Source organism: Cannabis sativa, chromosome 4 (genome assembly GCF_029168945.1).
Source record: "Cannabis sativa cultivar Pink pepper isolate KNU-18-1 chromosome 4, ASM2916894v1, whole genome shotgun sequence".
Lineage (NCBI taxonomy): Eukaryota > Viridiplantae > Streptophyta > Magnoliopsida > Rosales > Cannabaceae > Cannabis > Cannabis sativa.
Genome location: NC_083604.1, coordinates 29,911,144 through 29,932,549, shown reverse-complemented (window position 1 = coordinate 29,932,549; position 21,406 = coordinate 29,911,144).

Here is a 21,406-nt window from a genome sequence, read left to right as displayed (position 1 = left end):
CCACTACGACGAAACCTTGGTTACCCCGGAATCTCTTGTTTGGGCTCCGTCGCTTGATGTTTCATTAGGTCTTTTCTTGCGGTCACCAAGATCGGTACCCTACCCGAACCAAAGACTTCTTTGTTTGTTTCCACGAATCTCTTCTGGCAATATTTTTCTTTCGTATCTGAGCCTCTGCACCCTCAGAAACTAAAGCCAACTCAACTATCTGAGCATAAGTTCGGGCAACCCCCCGTTGTTTAGAAGCAACAATCACATCCCGGGCGATGTGTTCATCCAGCCCCCGAATAAACTTGGCTTTTCTAGCAGGCCTTCGGTAGCCACCTCATCCGAGGCAAACTTTGCCGGTCGATCAAACTTAGTAGCATACTCATCACGGTCATACTACCCCGAGTTAACCGTATAAACTCTTACGCCTTTTGCCGCCTTAATAGACTCATTATAATACTTTTCAAAAATAAGGCCCGAAAAGTTTCCCGGGTCATATTATTCGCATCATGGCCCCGAGATACAATCTCCCACCAAATACGGGCATCATCTCGTAGCATATATGTAGCACACGGCCGGTCATTATCTTCAACTCGCATAAAATCAAAAATGGATGTTATCATACTCATCCATTGCTGCGCTTGAGTGGATCAGCACCACCCTCAAACAACGGCGGGTTACGCTTCGAACCGTTCATATAATGGTTCCAAACGATTTCACACTGTCAGGTGGCACTACTAGAGGTCTTGCCGAGGATCGGGATTCAATTTGCGAGCAGCCGAGCTCGTCATTTGCTCTCTCAATTCTACGATTTGCTCACCTGCCGAATAGTTTCTTGCATAGCAAGATATAACGTTCCCAATTAAGTGGTGGTAAAGGGTTCTCTCCCTCACCGGCAGCCACGAGCCCAGGCCTAGCTCGCGGGGCACCCCTACCGGTCCGCCTTGGGTGCATAACTATACACCCGCGATCACATTCCAAGTAATAACAATGCGATAAGTATTTCCATATATTATAATCCTTCCCACAACATTCGATATCGACATAATTCGGATAATCGAGGTAATCGAGAAAATTAACAAACTATCTTTTAACTTAAAACTTACTAAACCATGAGTCGATCCAGTCCTTGCGGCCAATGTACATATCAAACCGGTCTTCAGGATCTAAAAACCTTGGCGCTCTGATACCATGTTGTAACGCCCTGTCCAACAGGGACGCCACGTGTGTGCACTTTATTTAAAATACCAATAATTATATAAGATGTAATTATACTAAAAGTGTGGGTAATTAAAATTTGATAGTTAAAACTCAACCTTTAAGTTGTTTAACAAAAGATAAGTAACATGATTTATGGGGTCCCCCTGTTTTCAAAATATTTACAAACTGGTTCAAAGTATTTTACAACATAAGCTTTATATTTTCCAAAATACAATCAAAATAGAGCATCACGTAAAGCTCGGGCTGCCCGTGGCCGGTATGTACATTGCCGCCGTGACCATAACTCATGGTTGTTCGACTTTAGCTTTTCCTTTACCTCGCACCATAAAGCACCGAGTGAGTCACGAGACTCGCAAGAAAGTGATCAAAACAATAATTGAAAGAAAATGATTAGCCACTTAATCTCATGCCATTATGTTTACTCACTATTCGATAATAATAAGCATTTCCTTAAACATCATACATTCTCGGTACTTAATAAGGTACCACTTTTACCACTCGTTACATACGAGCTGAATATGTCACTATCGTTGCCCGATAGCGCAAACGATAAGTAAGAAACCTAACCGCGGTTTCAAGAGTAATTACTCATAACGGTAATAACCGTTTCTGACCCTAGGTAATAACCTAGGCTTAATAAGCTTTAATCAATATCATGATAATAATCAAGATCACCTCCATTCATTCATTGATTTTTAACCACATATGGTGCTTACCACTTTTCTTACCTTAATTCAGAAGTCAAGAATATGGCCGACTTCAGGTGGAAAAACAAGCTAGGCAATCCCGGTCCTATGTCACGACAATTGAGAAACACAAATAAATACCTTAACATAATATTCGGATTAAAACCCTAATTCTAAACCGATTAGACTTAGCCTTCACCATCAATATAATAATTCAAATAACTCGAAATTATTCAAAGGCGGGTACTAGGTTCAACCCCGAGCTAAACACGGATCGAGAGAAACCCGAGAATTGTTCCCTGTCGCCAGCCGGTCGGCCAGGACACGATGCCAGAACCAGCCGACGGCGGTTCTTTGCCGAACGAACACCGGTTTTTCTCCTCCAGCTCGAACCAAAACCAAATCATACCTAACTTCAGCTTATACCCCAGCTCTGAATTAAATGAAAACCCTCACCAAAACCTAATCTAAACTCATGGAAACCAACCAAGAAAAGAGTAGAAACCTTACCTCAACTTAGCTAGCTCCTAGGGTTAGGATTAGCTCAAGAATTTGAAGAAAAAGAAGTGAGTTTTTCCCACAGTTCCACTGCTACAAGATCTACAGAAGGAGAAGAAGAGAAAAGCTTGGAGTTGTGTTTTGTTTTTTTTTTTGAAAAGAAAAGTGGTTTCTTGCCTTGGAAGGCAACTTCTTTAAATAAGGGTTTCTTTTTTTTTTTTTTTCCTTTGCAGCCACAAAATAAATAAGTAAAGAAAAGAGATTGCCAAAAATAAAATGACTAAACTATCCCTCAAAATAACCTAAACTTAAATTATAACCTAGGGGCATTTTGGTAATTTACTAATTCCCCAATCCGACATTCTAATAAAATTCTAACTTAATCCAGGATATTCTTAAAATAATTCTTTCATTTAATGTCGTGACATTGCTAACCACATAGCTAAAATTCCACAATTGCCGGGCCCAAAATAACGTATTTCGTTAAATAATTTCTCAACAATTTATCTAAGTAAGATCATAATCCTACTTCATTTTCCAAGTAATTACATATTTAATAAAATATGTCCATTTAAATATTATTTATTTTCTGGGATATTACAATAATCTACAACAAGAGTTTACTTGCATTTGGAGAAATGGTATGTTCTTTCCAAAACATTGGTTAAAGTAAAGCTCAGGTTGGATGCATGGAGTATGCATCGGAAGGGACCGATATTAAACTTTGACTTAGATTTAATTAAACTTACCTTAAAATCTATTCAAGTCAATATCGCCTAGTTGATCCTTGATCAAATGTTCTTAATCCTGTTATGATTAGGCTCAATCTTCAAAGGCTATTCGTGTTCTTTGATTTGTTAGTTAAGCCTACTTTTAGGTCAGGGTGGTACGTACATTTTGGGAACACGGTAGTGCAATTGAGTGGGAGCGCTAGCATAAACATGGAATCTATAGCTTCTATTTGGCGAATAGTAAGCAAAGGATGATCTCCTTCGAGCTTGACCAAACGAACATAAATGGTGGAGTACTCATTTCACATAAGCTGAAATATCATTTATACGGGGTCAAGTGTTTTAAGGATAAAATACATAGTAGGGTGTTACGGTAATCTAATCCCTTTACAGTGTAGATCATTCATATAGAGGATCATTGATCAAATTAGGATTATAACAATGGATAACTTATGATGCGTCTATATGGTGGAACATATTGAGCATTCTATATACTGACAGTGCAATTCTAAGTTCTATGCGTGGACTCAACGAAGAATTAATAAGTTAGTGAATTTTAGTGCTAAATTCTTGATCTACTTATTGGAAGCTCGGTTATATAGACCCATGGTCCCCGCACTAGTTGAGATAATATTGTTTGTAAGACTCATGTAATTGGTTTTGATTAATCAATTATACTTCTAAAATTAGACTATGTCTATTTGTGAAATTTTCACTAAGTAAGGGCGAAATTGTAAAGAAAGAGTTATTAGGGGCATATTTGTTAATTATGATACTTTGTATGGTTCAATTAATATATATGATAAATGACAATATTATTTAATAATTATTTATAGTTATTAAATAGTTAGAATTGGCATTTAAATGGTTGAATTAGAAAATTGGCGTTTTTGAGAAAATCAGATACAAAAGTGTTAAAATTACAAAATTGCAAAAAGCAAGGCCCAAACCCAATAAGCCATGGCCGACCAATTTTGTAGGCATTTTAAACTGATATTTTCATTATTTTAATGCCAAATAATTCAAACCTAACCCTAGTGGAATTCTATAAATAGGTAGTGAATGCTTCAGGAAAATTACACTTCTGAATTAGAAAAACCTGAGCCTCTCTCTCAACCTTGGCCGCCACCCTCTCTCGCTCTTCTTCCTTGATAATTTTGAAACACCTTAGTGATTAGAGTAGTGCCCACACACAGCAAGTCATACCTCAATCATAGTGAGGAAGATCGTGAAGAAAGATCATCAGCAAAGGAGTTTCAGCATCAAAGATTCAGAGAAAGAGATCCAGGTTCAGATCTTGATAATACTCTGCTACAGAAAGGATACAAGGGTTAGAGATCTGAACGGAAGGAGTCATTTAATTCTGCTGCACCCAGTGTAAAGTTTCTTAAACTTTATACGTGTTTATTTCATCGTTTTAGAAAGTTCATATTTAGGGTGTTAATAAACATACTTGTGAGTAGATCTAAGATCCTGATAAAATAATTTCCAACAACTGGCCTTAGAGCCATGGTAATTGATTTGCTTGCAAGAAATTTGAATTAGTTATGATTTTTTGAAGTTTCGAAAAATATCGGAGTCGTGCATCAGGGACACGCGCGCGCAGACAAGGTTTTTATCTGAATTTTCTGGGCTCCGCACGCGGAGAGGCTGCTGGCAGCCTCCTGCGCCGAGTTCTCTCGCCCATGCACCCCTAGCTACGCGCGCGGACAGTATGCAATTCATACTGTCCGTACAACTCTCAAATTTTTCATTTTTCATCGTTTTTTCATGCTTTTTCATGAAATTAACTTCCAATTTTTTGTGTAGTTCTGTATTTATACTATTTCTTTTCCTAATTCAATTCTAATTATCATAATGAATTAATTGAATATTTTTTAAATTTAATTCATGATATTAGTGTAATTTGAATTTAAAAATAGTTATCTTTTTTGCTTAATAATCTATCATATTTTTAAAAATTTGATTATATCTTATCTTATTTTTAAATTTAAGGTCAGATTTTAAATTTTTTAAATTAATTTTTTTAAAAATAATTTGACCTTATATAAATTTAAAATAAGATAACTATAATCATGAAATTTTTAAATGAAGTAAGATATTTTGCTAACTTTTAAATTTTGTTATTTTATTTATTTAAATTACATTTAAAATCTGAAAAGGATATTCATTTATCTTTTTAATTTTTTATTTAATTTTTATTTATAAAATAACATTTAAATTTAAAAGTAGTTAGCAAATTTTGAAATGATATTTAGGTTGGTTGAAACGTAATTTTTCAAAATTGTAGGTTTAATTTTAAATTTAAATTTTTTTATTTCGAAATTTTTTTTCAAATTTTTTTTAAAATTTTCTAAAATATTTTTTTTATTTATTTAATTAATTATTTCGAAATTATTTAATTTAAAATTAAATAAATCCTACATCCAACTATCCAATTAACCTTGTTGCAGGAGTATGTGTTTTAGCTTGTGTGTAAGTTTTCAAAACCTATTATCACTTGATTGCAAATAGCCATGGTTACTTTTTGCCAGATCTAATGATCTGATGGCTCCCTTGGTCAAGTAAATAATTTGTAACAGGTATATTTACAATCTTCTTTCATCTGTGTATAACCAAGCAACATGATATGACCCATCCAAAGTGTGCCTGTGTGAGCCTATGTGTTTAATTTTATTATAGATGCATATAGGTTGTTGTTGCTAAATAAATTATCATAGTTCTTGATAGATTTTATTTAGGCCCATTTAGTTTTTGGGCCTATTCAATTAATAACAGTTGTTCATTTTAAGGTTAACTTCCTCTCTTTTGGGCCTTGTGTTAGAGTTGGGAGCCATAGAAGTGGGTACGACATACTGAACCGAGCACCCCCTCACATGAACCACCCCAATTGTGAACGCCCATTTGCCTGATTTGAACAACTATACTAGGTTAATTACACTAGTTTAACCTAATAAAATTTATTAGCAACATAATTAATTTCATTTATTTTGAAATTAATTTAAGAAAACAATAGTTTAAAGAATTTTATATTCTAAGCTAAACTATATGTATTTTCTTGTATTTAATTAAATATAGAATTATAACCATCTAGATTCTTTCTGAAGCTTAATTTGAATTTTTCATTAAATATTCCTATTTAAGTTTAAATTCAGTTATCTACAACTAACCAACTTAAATCTGAATATCTTTTAGATTTAAAATATCAAAATTAAGTTGAGAAATTTTAGGCATTGGTTATTAAGATTCTTCAGATATTTTTTTAAGTTAATATCTTTTCGAATACTAACTTAAAATGTAATATTTTTAAAATAGTGGTTATAACTTAATTTTAATTTAATTAAATCTTATTTGAAAGATATTTAAGTTGATTTGTTTTTTTTATTATTCTAAAACAACTTAAACAAGATATTTTCAAATTTGTTCCATTTATTATTCGAATTTATTTTTCGAATTTAAATAATAATTGAAATTTAATTAAAGTTGATTTTTTATTTAAATCAATTTTGATTTGTAATTTTTCATTATTATATTATGGAACTTTTTCGATATTTATTCGAATTTATTTTTTTGAATTAATAATTAAAAATTAATTGAAGTTGTATTTATTTAAACCAACTTTAGTTTGTAATTTTTCAATATTATAATATCGAATAAAATGATTATACAAAATACATATATTGTTTTAAAAAATGAGCTTTTAATCAAGAGACATTCGATCTCCATTGTTGGTTTTACACCGCCTTTGTTTTAGTGAGTAATCCTCCCTAATGGAGGAACGTTCATTAGCAATTTCACACCGTTTAATCTCGAAAGATAAGTAGTTTGTAAGTGTTTTGTATGGTATAGATCACCCTAATGGTGGCGACCATACTTGACTTGCAAATTATGAAACAATGGTGGAAGCTCATAAGATAGAATTGCCTTGACTCTCGCCTAAAAGGGACAACGCTGAATTCCAATCTTGATCGAATAAAAGGTTGCTAGAATGGTTATCATTTTAGATGAGTTGACAACTCTATTCAATGGATGATGCTTTGACTCTCGCCTAAACGGGACACTGTATCAGTTTGTTGAAATACCTTGGAAAATAAACTATGTTAGATTTAGTATTTCTATAACATATGTCATTACTTGTTATTTTCTGAACTGTGTATGAATTTATGAGCCAAAACCTTACTTCTGTTTTATTGATGTGTTGTAGTGTCATTATGAATAACCCTCACCCCGATCCTCTCCTAGTTAATATCTTAGCAAAAGAACTCTATAGTGTGAAAATACATCCTGGAAGTTGCATCAATTCGCACCAGTTGATGATGAATTTGAAGTTCCAAAAGGCAAATCTACTAGGGACTAGTCATCAGGGTAATTTCATTGGGAGGAGCTCTCGGTATTTTCGCAAACCTTTGGCACGAATCACACTTTTGGACGTAGTCTATACAATCATTTTTCATTGTTGGCCAGAAGTATCCCTGTCTCAATATTTTCTTTAAGAGACTGGGTCCTCCTGTATGATCTCCACAGAATCCTTCGTGGACCTCTAGCATGATTTGTCTAGCTTCAGGCTCCGATACACAACTTAAATAAGGCATGTTGAGTCCTCTTCGGTAGAGAATTTGATCCATCATTACATAACGATGAGCCTGATACTGAATCTTTCGAGACAGTGCCCTTTCTTGGGGCAACTCACCTTTTGTTATGTATTCTATGATGGGGACCATCCAGCTGGGTTCTTGCCCAACCATTATTATGGCCTCTTTTACTTTGATGCTTGGCTCTGCCAAGCGTTCCACTGGTACTACCCCCAGCCCTTCGATTTCACTATCTTAAGCTAACTTAGCCAGACAGTCCGCGTGGGCGTTCTTTTCCCGAGGGATTCTTTCTACTTTGTAGTCCGTGAACTCGTGCAGCAGTTCCCAAACTATTGTTACATACGCGGCCATTTGCTCGCCGCGTGTTTGGTACTTTCCTGATATCTGATTTACGACCAGCTGGGAGTCACTGTAGACTTCCACTCTTTTGGCCCCTACGGCTTTCGCTAGCCTCAGCTCTGCTATCAAGGCCTCGTATTCGGCCTCGTTGTTTGAAGCTGAGAAGTCGAACCGTAGGGCTGCCTGGAGTCGCAGTCCGGTCGGAGATTTCATCGCCACTCCTGCTCCGGATCCATTTTCATTGGAGGCTCCGTCCACAAATACTCTCCATGTGGGGATCGATGGTGTTGGTGAATTCGCGGTTGCCTCTGCTTCATTACCTTCGGTAATGAAGTCCGCCAAGGCTTGCCCTTTTATGGAGATTCGGGGAATGTAGTGTAAGTCGAACTGACTTAACTCCATTGCCCACTTGAGGAGCCTTCCGGATGCTTCTGGTTTTTGGAGGACTTGCCGGAGTGGGTGGTTGGTCAGTACCTTGATCGGATGTGCTTGGAAATAGGGCGTTAATTTTCTTGAGGCCATCAGGAGGTAGAAAACCAGTTTCTCGATGATGGGGTACCTTGTCTCTGCTCCTACCATGCGCTTGCTAACATAGTACACAAGATGTTGAGTTTTCTCTTCTTCCCGGACTAGGGCAGCGCTAACCGCGTGCTCGGAGACGGCCAAATATAGGAATAGGTCCTCTCCGAGGACGAGTTTTGACAGGATAGGAGGCTTGGCCATATGCTCTTTCAGTTTTTTGAATGCCTCCTCGCACTCGTCGGACCACTCAAACTTTTGACACTTCTTCAGTATGTTGAAGAAGGGGATGCACTTGTCTGTAGACCGAGAGATGAAACGGCTCAGGGCAACAACATTTTCCGGTTAGGCTCTGCACATCTTTATGCTTCTTGGGAGATGGCATGCTCAAGAGAGCTTGGACTTTCTCTGGGTTTGCCTCAATCCCCCTCTGGCTGACGATGAAGCCTAGGAACTTCCCTTATTTGACCCCAAAGGTGCATTTCTTGGGGTTAAGCTTCATGACGTATCTCCGAACTACCTCAAAACATTCCTCTAAGTCGTCTACATGGCTATTGCATGCTTTAGACTTGACGAGCATGTCGTCCAGGTATACCTCCATGTTTCGCCCCAAGAGGCCTTTGAACATCCGGTTGACCATTCTTTGGTAGGTTGCTCCGGTGTTCTTCAGTCCGAAAGGCATGACCAGGTAGCAGTATACCCCCTTATCGGTCCTGAAGCTAGTGCACTCTTGGTCCGCCGTGTGCATCTTTATTTGGTTATACCCGCCATAGGCGTCCATGAAGGATAGTAATTTGAATCCAGAAGTGGCGTCTACCATCTGGTCGATCCTGGGTAGCGGGAAGCAGTCCTTCGGACAAGCTTTATTTAGATTAGTGAAATCTATACAAACTCGCCAAGTTCCGTTCGGCTTGGGCACCAGGACCAGATTGGCTAGCCATTCCGGATAGTATACGTCGCGGATCATGCTGTTCGTCAGAAGCTTATACACCTCTTTCTCTAGGGCGTCGGCTTTTACCGAGTCGAGAGGGCGTCGCTTTTGTTGGACTGGTGGCATGTCCGGGTTGACGTTGAGGACGTGGGGACTTATGTCAGTCATGTCCTCTTGGCGCCATGCAAAAATGTCGATGGCGCCCTTCAGTGTTTTTACTATTTTTTCTTTTTCCTCCGGGTCTAGGCTTTTTCCTAGCCGGAGTACCTTGGTGGAGTCGAGGTCGCACACTTATATTTCCTCGACATCCTCCATTGGTTCCACAATTTTTTCGGACCCCACTCAGGGATCCAACTCATCTTCTTCAGCCATTTCTGGCTCAATGGTTTCCCAGACCATCAGTACGGGCAGGTGGGTTGGAACATTGTAACATTGCCATGCCTCCCCCTGATTTCCTCTCACCCTCCCAATTCCAGCTTCCCGGGTAGGGAACTTTAAGCACAAGTGCCGAATGGATGTGACTGCACCAAAATCTACCAGGGCCGGTCGGCCGAGGATCGCGTTATAAGCGGTCGGGCAGTCCACCACCACAAACGTGCAGTATTTGAACGTGCTTTGGGGGGTGTCCGGGCACAAAGTGACTGGAAGCCTCACCTTTCCCATCAGGATAAGCGTAGTTCCGTTAAACCCTGTGAGTTGGGAACTGCTGGGTGAGAGGTCTCGGTCCGTCAGGCCTATTGCAGTGAAGGCCTCCTTGAAAAGTAAGTTCACAGAACTTCCATTGTCAATCAAGACTCTGGCCACCACTTTATTGGCAATGGGGGTCTCAATGACTAACGGATCATGATGAGGGAAGCGCACCGCCTTGGCGTCTTCTTCTGTGAACATAATGGGTTGATCCATCATTCAGGGCCTTTGAGCTGGGAGTTGAGTAACCTCCCAAACCTCATTGTGCTTTGCGGCCCCCGCGTACCGCTTTAGTTCTTTGCGGGTGGTTCCTCCAATATGGGGTCCTCCGGAGATCATGGCTTCCCTCGCGTTGGGTCTGGGCGGCAAACCGGGGATGTGTTGGGCATCGCCCGCGGAAGCAACTGGAGCCAATACTCCTGCTGCACCCCCTAGTGTTCCCTGTGAAACACCCCCTGTCGCCTGCCCTGGATTGAGGTGGGGCAGCCGATTCTTGATCCACTCATAGAGGTGGCCCAATCAGATCAGGTTTTTAATCTCGTCTTTGAGATTCTTGCATTCGTTGGTGCTATGCCCAATGTCGTTGTGGTACTCGCACCTTTTGTTTGGATCCCTCCGGGAGCTATCCTTGTCCAAGGGAGGTGGTCTCCGGTAGTGTGTATTTTCCCTAGTAGCAAAGTACACACGCTCTTGGGAGTCCGTCAGCTCCTTGTACTAGGTGTACTGGGGAGTGTATCCCCTCTTTTGGCGTTTCTCCTCCGTCCGGGTGCTGCCTTTAGACGATCGTTTACTTTTCGAGCCCTGGGAGGGATCCACTAGGCTAGCGGTTGGAGCGGAGTGCAAGGGAGCTAGTCCATTTATCCCTGAGGGATTTCCAAAATGGGATGATGCGGGTGCCAAGGCCTGGCCCTAACTATATTCGGGAGTAGCAGAGAACTGTATGCCACTCATCGGTGGAGCCGCGGTCGGGACAGTACCCGAGGGCGGTGCTCCGGGCAGGTACCCTGCTATCCCGGTGGGATAGTATCCTCCATAGGCCACTATTTGGGCCTCTTCGAGGTTGATATATTTTTGGACTCTCTTTTGGAAGTCCTGGAGGCTAGCAGCCCCCTCTTGTTGTAGTTCATTCCAGAAGGGAGTTCCTGTACAGATGCCTGCCTGGAGAAGGGCAAGCTGTTGTCCGTCATCAACCTTCTTGGTCTTTGAGGCTTCCTCTCGGAACCTCTTTATGGAATTTTTTAAGGTCTCGGTGGGCAGTTGCTTGATGTTAGTCAAGGCACTGACCTCCAAGTTGACCTTTCGTGCGGCGACAAATTGTCTCCGGACGTTGGTCTGTAACTTGTTCCAACAGCCCACGGATCCTGGTTCTAGCTTCTTGAACCATTTCTCCGCGGACCCGCTTAGAGTAAGCGGGAAACACAGACATTTTGCGTCCATGCTGACTCTCATGACCGGCATGACACGGTTAAACCGCGACAAGTGGTCGCTTGGATCGAAGTTCCCAATATAAGCTGGCATTTTGGGCATCTTAAAATTCTTGGGGAGCTCTGCTTCCAGGATGTGCTTAGCACACGGCTCCCCGTCCTCGCAGTCTGAGTCGGAGTCGTCCCCTTTTTGTCTCCGGGAGACTCGGGCGATATCTTTTCAGAGTATGGCGAGCTCCGCCATGATCCCTTCATTTAATGTTCCCGTGGAGACCGCGGGCTCGTATCTTTTTTGGTCAAGGTGATCGCGGAGGTCACCTTGATTCCCATTGATTTGATTTCTCAGATCAACGGGAGGACATCTCTGTCCTCTTCTCCCTCTACCTCCGGGTTCTTGGTGCATGGAAACGCTTTTTCGATCCTCTCGATCGTGAGGGCCAAGACTCCCTTTTTGGAGCTTGCCCCACTGCGAACCTTTCCCTTTAGGGAAATCTGAGCAGACCTTTCGCGAATCCTGCTCCCTTTTCTTTCGCCTAGGGGTAGAGGTAGGGTTTTTCTTTTGGTTCCCGTCAGCGGGATACCTTATGGGGCTAGGCTACCTAGACTTTTGCTGTTGGGTGCTAGGCGAGGATTCCTCTGGTTCCTTGCCGAGTCCAGCAGTCATTGTCTTTGGATGCACGTGGATGCCAGCCGCCTCAATGGCTTTTTGCATGGCCAGCGTTGCCTCTTGCATTTTTTGGTTTGTGCTTTTTGGGCTTCGATCTCAGCTTCGTCATCGATAGCTTTTTGCCTTAGGAGCACCAACTCTGAGTAGCTGCCTTCATCGTAGGCATACTCGTCGATGTTTCCCTCGTAGTCATCGTCAGGAATTCCTTCTTCTTCCTCAAATCCCTCAGCTGCTCTTGAGGCTACGTCTTCCTCATTTGGATCTTGAGCATCCTCTAGAGGGCGAGGTTGACGAGTACTTCTAGTCTCCACCATTTTTGTAATGTGAAGTGTATTTTTGCAGAAGCTTTCTTCAGCTCTCAATGAAAGCACCAAAATGTTGACCGAGGTTTTCGACAACCAATAAAATATTATAAGATTAGAGAGCTATAAGAAAATTAGAGAAGGATTTTTATATGGTTGGGGCGTTAATGAGCCTTAGTCCACGAGTCTGTATTATTTATGGATGTATTTAATACAGAGAATGTTTATGGTGAGTGTTTACTCTTATAAATACAGAGAATGTTCTTGGTGAGTATTTACTCTTCTTGCTCTTATGCAACCCAAGATTCTCGACCCCATTTAATGAGCTTTGAGGGGGTATTTATAGTGTTTTTGGTGGGGTGATCCCCAGAATCATTGTACATGTGTATCTGTAAGTATCCATAAAGTTGGGCATTCCCAATGAATATACCATGAGTAATACATGGTCAAATCCCTAGGTGCTGTAGGGCTTTTATGTGGAATGTCCTTATTGTCTTTTGACTGATGTGACTCTTCACAGTGTAGCCGTCAATAGACTTAAATGATCATTACTTCGTAGCTGCAAATTGGGGGTTGTGCCGTCAGACTTTATTGCGTGTAGCAGTCCCAACACGCTTCCTCCCATGCGACATTAAATGCGAATTGATTGCTCGGTGGGAGCCTGACACCTCGCGGAGGTGCCTTAGTATTACTTGGGCATCCGGACGCGTATGAGGCTTAGCATGCCTTCTCCAAGAGGCACGTCCTGGATGCTACCTTATATTACAAAGACTTAGCAAATAATTCAAGCCTTAATACGTTTTGATCCACGTGTCCCTGTTCGGTTGGTCCACGTATATTGGGAAAAATCAGGGGCAACAGAAATAATTCAATTTATTTCAATCACCATCTAAGTATAATTTTATAACTATTAAATTAAATTCTAATTTAGAATTTTAATTCTAAATTCGATGTTTAATGAATATATTTTATTATAAATAATAAAGAAAATACATTTTAAATAATGAGCTTTATTATTATTATTAAGATATTCGATCTCCATTGTTGGTTTTACATAGCTTTTGTTTTAGTGAGTAATCTTCCCTAATGGAGGAACGTTCATTAGCAAGTTAGCATCGTTTAATCTCGAAAGATAAGTAGCTTTGTAAGTATTTTATATGGTATGGATCACCCTAATGGTGGCGATTGTATTTGACTTACAAAATATGAAACAATGGTAGAAGCTCATAAGATAGAATAGCCTTGACTCTCGCCTAAACGGGACAACGCTGGATTCCAATCTTGATCGAATAAAAGGTTGCTAGAATGTTTAACATTTTAGATGAGCTGACAACTCTATTCAATGGATGGTAGCTTTGACTCTCGCCTAAACGGGACACTGATATCAGTTTGTTGAAAACCTTGGAAATTATTTAGGATTGTATTTTTTAGTAGTTTCTCTTATCATTCCTACATGCTATGTGCTTATAATTTCTGAATTGAATTTTGTGTTTAAACCATTATTGATTTCTATTTATTATTTTGTAGTATCCTGTGTAACCATGATGAATCCCATGTTATAACTCTTGACCGAAAATAAGCTAAATGGATCTAACTTTCCAAAATGGAATGAGAACATTAATATTGCTCTCATAGGAGAAAGTGCCTTGTTTGTGTTAACTGAGTCCTCTCCTGAAGAGTCGGGTGACAATGCAACCAAAAGCTATTAAAGAGAAGTACAAGCGTTGGCAGAATGCTAACAATAAAGCTCTATACTTCATGCTTTCCAGCATGGTTGACACCCTTAAAACTCGGTTTCCAAAAACCGAAAAGGTTGCTGAAGTTATGAGGAAGTTAACTGAGCTATTCGGTAGGGCATCTCTTCAGTCTCGCTTTGACACGACTAAGAAATACATCAATGCAGGAATGGAACTGCATCAGAATGTGCGTGATCATGTTCTCCTAATGGCAAGTTATTTCCAAGAAGCCCAGGATCATGGTGCTGAAATGGATCACACTACTCAAGTAAGCCTTATCTTGAATAGTCTGACTCCAGCTTTTCTGCCCTATACATCAAATTATGTCATGAACAAAAAGGACATAGACTTTCATGAGTTAGTCAATGACCTTAAGACATATGAAAATTTGATTGGAGGCCCCAAGAAGAAAGGGGGTAAACCTCAAAATTCTGGCAATGGTAATGGGACGGTTAAACCTGAGGCACATGTTGCCTCTACTTCAAACCCAAATCTAAGAAGAAGTGGAAAAACACCAAGAAGCGAGCCAAAGCTATGAAAAACAAAAAGGCTGCTGCTTCTGGTGATGCACTAAAAGGAAAGTGTTTCTACTGAAATGAGAAAGGTCATTGGAAACCCCAATGTCCTAAACTTCTTGCAAAGAAACAAGGTATTTCTTTCTATAAACTTTAAAAGTTTTAGTGAATTATTATCCAATTGGATTATTGATTCTGGACTAACTTTGTTTATTTGTTTCTTCTTCTTATAGGCCAAGCTACTTGAACTCAGATGCTATCTTAGTGAGTTGGATTGGAAAGCTGGACAAAAGGGTGAAGATCATCCAAGATGAAGATGAATCTCATTTATTTATCTATTTTTGAATTAAATGTTTTAGTTTAAAAACAATTAGGATTTCTAATTTTAGTTTGGGATTTTTATCCCTGTTTTTCTCATAATGTTGCAATACAATTTTTTTATCTTATTAATAATATTTTTTTTCTATTACAGATAAATTGCAATTTATGAGATTGAGCTTCATTTACTTTATCTTAAACCACAATTACCACGTTATATTTATATGTTTGTATGTGTAAGTGTTTTTATTATTGATACAAATTCTATAATATTTACAACTCTTCATAGAGTTATATTAAATAAACACTGGAAATTATTTCTATATTTATTAATAATTGTTAATTCTAATACAATTATTGAGAATTTGTTTAATAAAATGATCTTTTGATCTGATAGGGGTGGAGAAAAGTTAAGAAAACTATGCAGTTCAACGATTTTTTATATCTAATGAACTCTGGAATGTATTCAACTCCACATAATATCTATAACACTTAGAGAATCATAATCTTTATAACCTTTAGGGGTGGATCATAATCTCTATATACTTAGGGGTGGAATTTATCCACAATACCCTATGTAACACATATTTTCTTTAAACATGGAAGTAATGTAATGAATTAGCTATTATTAGTATAAATCTTTGATCTTGATTGTATGTTCCAATTTAGTTTTACTGTTGTAGTAAATAATGATACCTATAAAAGTTCTTTGATAATGTATCACACTACCTTAATTGAGTGGGAGAATTTTAAAATTCTTTACCCATCTTCATTAGGTTGACACTTGTGATAGGAACTTAAGAAAACTACAGAAAAGCAAATCTAAGCATTCATGTGGATAGATATAACTTATCAGAATTATGAGAATAAGATAAAAGAATTCTAGTTCAGTCTATTCGAATGACTTGAGCCAAGATTTCTTAATCCTCATAACATTTTATGGTATCTTAATTTTGATTACTTAATCTCTGGCAAGTATTTTTCACTTCAAATACTAGTCTGCTATGTTGATGATTTAGTCTTAAAAGAAACTCATAGTTTCAGACTAATACAATAAGTCACAACTAGATAACTCTCCAAACAATAAGAGGTTAAAATTTTTGTTTAACCAGACATCTGTTATTGAGTGGGAACTATCTGAGATGTAATCAAATAAGGAACGTTAGAAGATATTCAAAAAGATTTATGAAAGTGATCTATATGTTAGATTTTAAGGAACTGTATATCCGTTATCCTTATATCTACCCCAACTCATTCAAATTTTGAGGTGGTGGTTACTCTGGGGGTGGACGACTTATTCTATAATAATTCAAGCTCTACCAGAGAAGATTTATAACTTTGTATATTTGAAATTACCAGAAAGTTATTTTACTGAAGAGAAGTCTACGCTGTATTATCTCAATTCCATATATTAAAATATGAGAGATATGTCTTCTGTTCATTCAGATGCACTTTAAACAGTAAGGATTTCAGTATCCCTTGTTGAGTAATGCATATAGTAAAGGATGTTTCATATTATATTTATGAACTAGTTTTCAGAAGTTTGGGTGGATTCAAATATACTACACTTGATCTGAAGATCAAGACAACAGATTGATTAATTTGCACAGTTTGTTTTATGTTAGTGCAAGTGGGAGTTTGTTGGGTTTTGTGCCCTAAATAAAACCCTTTACAATCTGATTAGTTATCAATATAAGAAATTTGAAGTGATTTATGTTTGCATGAATTTTACATGCTTATGGTTTAATGTGTTTATACACAAAATCTGTTAAGTCCAGATCATATGTTTATTCACAATTACAGTATTGTCAACACAGTGGAATGTTATTGTGATTATATGAATCAAAAGACTAAGTCCCTGTTTCATCAGTGTTTTGGATTTACACTGATGTGATAATCAGCGATGATGTGTACGTACACTTGGAGTAAGTGTTATGTTCTTTCCAGGACATTGGTAAAGTATACTAGTTTCGAATGTATGGAGTATACATAGGACTGGACCGATATTGAACTTAGTTAAGATATTATAAACTTACCGTTGTATCTTTCCAAGTCAATATCAGTAGTTGATCTTAAGATTAAAAGAATCTAAATCCTGATATGCTTAGGCTCAACTCAGGAGTGCTATTCATGTTCTTTGATTTATTAGTTAAGCCTACTTTTGGGTCAGGGTGATACGTGTTGGAAATTATTTTACCAGGATCTTAGATCTACTCACAAGTATGTTGATTAACACCCTGAATATGAACTTTCTAAAATGATGAAATAAACACATATAAAGTTTAGGAAACCTTACATCGGGTGCAGCGGAATTAAATGACTCCTTCCGTTCAGATATCTAGCCCTTGATTCCTTTCTGTAGCAGATCATTATCAATATCTGAACCTGGATCTCTTTCTCTGAATCTTTGATGCTAAAAGTCTTTCTTCACGATCTTCCTCACTATGGTTGAGGTATCACTTGCTGTGTGTGGGCACTACTCATACACTAAGAATTTCAAAATTGAAGAGGGAAGGAGAAAGAGAAGGGTCGGCCAAAGATAGGGAGAGAGAAGGCTCAGGTTTTTCTGAATCAGAAGTGTAGAACATTTAGTGTAAATTTCCTGAAGCCTTCACTATCTATTTATAGCATTTCACTAGGGTTAGGTTTGTATTATTTGGCATTAAAATAATGAAAATATCAGTTTAAATTTCCTACAAAAGTGGCCGGCCCTATACAAGTGAATTTGGGCCTCACTTTTTGCAATTTTGCAGTTTTACCTTTTCTGCATCTGATTTTCTCAAAAACGCCAATTTTCTAATTCAACCATTTAAATGTCAATTCTAACTATTTAATAACTATAAATAATTATTAAATAATATTTTCATTTATCATATTAAATGAACCATACAAAGTGTTATAATTAACAAATATGCCCCTAAAAACTCTTTCTTTACAATTTCGCCCTTACTTAGTGAAAAATTCACAAATAGACATAGTGTAATTTGAGAATTATAATTGATTAATCAGAACCAATTATATGAGTCTTACAAGAAATATTATCTCAACTAGTGCGGGGACCATGGGTCTATATAACCGAGCTTCCAATAAGTAGATCAAGAATTTAGCAGTAAAATTCACTAACTTATTAATTCTTCGTTGAATCCACGCATAGAACTCAGAATCGCACTCTCAGTATATAGAATGCTCTATATGTTCCACCATATAGATGCATCATTAGTTATCCATTGTTATAATCCTAATGTGATCAATGATCATCTATATGAATGATCTACACTGTAAAGGGATTAGATTACCATTAGACCCTACTATGTATTTATTCTTTAAAACACTTGACCCCGTATAAATGATATTTCAGCTTATGTGAAATGAGTACTCCACCATTTATGTTCGTTTGGTCAAGCTCGAAGGAGATCATCCTTTGCTTACTATTCGCCAGATAAAAGCTATAGATTTCATGTTTATGCTAGCGCTCCCACTCAATTGCACTACCGTGTTCCCAAAATGTACGTATCACCCTGACCTAAAAGTAGGCTTAACTAACAAATCAAAGAACACGAATAGCCTTTGAAGATTGAGCCTAATCATAACAGGATTAAGAGCATTTGATCTAGGATCAACTAGGCGATATTGACTTGAATAGATATTACGGTAAGTTTAATAAATCTAAGTCAAAGTTCAATATCGGTCCCTTCCGATGCATACTCCATGCATCCAACCTGAGCTTTACTTTAACCAATGTTTTGGAAAGAACATAGCATTTCTCCAAATGCAAGTAAACTCTTGTTGTAGATTATCATATCAGTAAAACCCTGTGTCTGATAAATCTAGGAAACTTTATTCACATAGTCATGTTTACTTTCGAATGTGTTGACAGCACAATAAACAGGATCAAGTATGTGAAAAGGGTTTCAGACGAATTCATACATTATGTACATATAATCATGAAATAAATCATGTGAACCATGCAACATTAAATGTTATTTCTCATCTATATTAATAAGTAAATCTGATTATATTGAAATGAGTTTTATTTAGGGCATAAAACCCAACAAACTCCCACTTGCACTAATATAAAACAAAAGGTGCGTTTAAAATAATCTCAACACCTTGATATACAAATCAAGTGTAGTAGTAGTAAACTCCTTGTAATAGGATCTGAAATGTTGAAATAAACACAACCATTTCCCCACCATTACTCTTCCTTAATCACAAAATTATTGATAATGTGAAATTCCTCTCTATATGTCTACTCTCTTGGGATACTGGATTCTATACATACCTTTGGCAACTACTTTTGGTTAATCAGGAAATTAACACTAGTAGTTTAGGCAATTTGGGATGGTCCCAAAAATGTATAGAACTTTCCTTAGACTGAATAAGTACCTTTCCTCCAACTTTAACATTCAACCCCTTCCTGGTAGACCTAGAGACTTCAGATAGGTTTTTAACACTTCTCCAAAATCACTATTCCACCCCTAGAGTAACCACCATCTTATCAGAAAGATTTTCTAGCACAAAGACAAATTTCGAAATCTGATATGGTGTAGTCTAAGAGTTTTAAACACACCCTTATAGACTAACATATAGTTCCTCTTCTTAATTTTTGAGGATTACTCCCTGATATGAACGTTCCTCCATTAGGGAGGATTACTCACTAAAACAAACGCAGTGTAAAACCCACAATGGAGATTGAATATCTTAATAATAAAGCTCAGTATTTAAAGAGAGTTGTATTTTCTTTGATTTTCTTTATTAATCTATTTATTTTAAATATATATTTATTTAATTAAAATTTCCAATTTAGAATGAAAAATTCTAAATATAAATTTTAATTTAATATTTATAAATTTTACTTAGATGGATATGAAAATAACATGAATTATTTCCATCTCAGTAATAATTTCCAATAAATATTTAGAAAAATATTCAATTTAAGTTGCTACAAAATTAATTTAAATTAATTTACAACTCAAATTTAATTTTCTATAAATATATATTGCATTTCGAAAAATTAAAGTATTCAAGGACACAATTTTCGAAAATGCATATTAAAATAAAAAATAAATCCTGGAAAAATTATTCTAATTTAATGTTGGCCCAAAATTAATTAATAACAAAAAAAATAATTTTCCTATTTAATTAAATATATAAGAAAAATTTCAAATATTTAAGTATGATGATGAAAATCAACTTAAATATTAATTTTCTATTTAATTAAATACACTAGAAAAATACTTCAAGCAAAAATATCATCTATCTAGATTTTTCTTTAACTAATTAATTCAATTTCTAATAATATACTTTAATTCAATTTATTTTAAATTAATCAATTAATGGAAAAATAATTGATTTAAGTTGGTCCAAAATTAAAATAAATAACTTACAACTTTAATATATTTTTCAAATAAAATTCGAAATTTCAGCATTTAAGAAATGCAATTTTGAAATTTGATTAATAAAATAAAGAAAAAATATATTTTGAAAATTATTTAAATTTAGTTGAAAAATTAAATTTCAACTAAAAATAATTTCTATTTAATTAAGTGTCATGAAAAAGAAACAGTTAAGCATCATGATGAAAATCAACTTAGATATTTAATTTTCAAATTAATTAAATGTATTAAATTCAAGAAATAAATAATTAAGTGTAGAGAAAGCTTAATTATTAACCTCTAGTTTAATACTACAAAAAATATACTTAAAATAAATTGTACCAAAATTAATTATTTAAATAATTAATTTCACAATGTATAATATTTTCCTATTTAATATTAGAAATAATAAGTAGTCTAGAAATAACTATCTAGAAATTATCTTATTTGACTAAGTATCTTTTCCAAAAAAATTTGAAAAAATATCTAATTTAAGTTGTTTTAGAAGAATCTAAAAGATCAACTTAAATATCTTTCAAATTAGATTTAATTAAATGTGTCAAAAATTAAGTTGTAACCACTTAATTTAAAAATATTTTTTAAGTTAATATTCGAAAAGATATTAACTTAAAAAATATCTAAAGAATCTTAATAACTAATGCCTAAAATTCCTCAACTTAATTTTGAAATTTTAAATCCAAAAGATATTCAGATTTAAGTTGGTTAGTTGTAGATAACTAAATATCAACTTAAATAGGAATATTTAATGGAAAATTTAAATTAAGCTTGAGAAAGAATCTAGATGGTTATAATTCTATATTTAATTAAATACAAGAAAATACATATAGTTTAGCTTAGAATAAAGAATTCTTTAAAC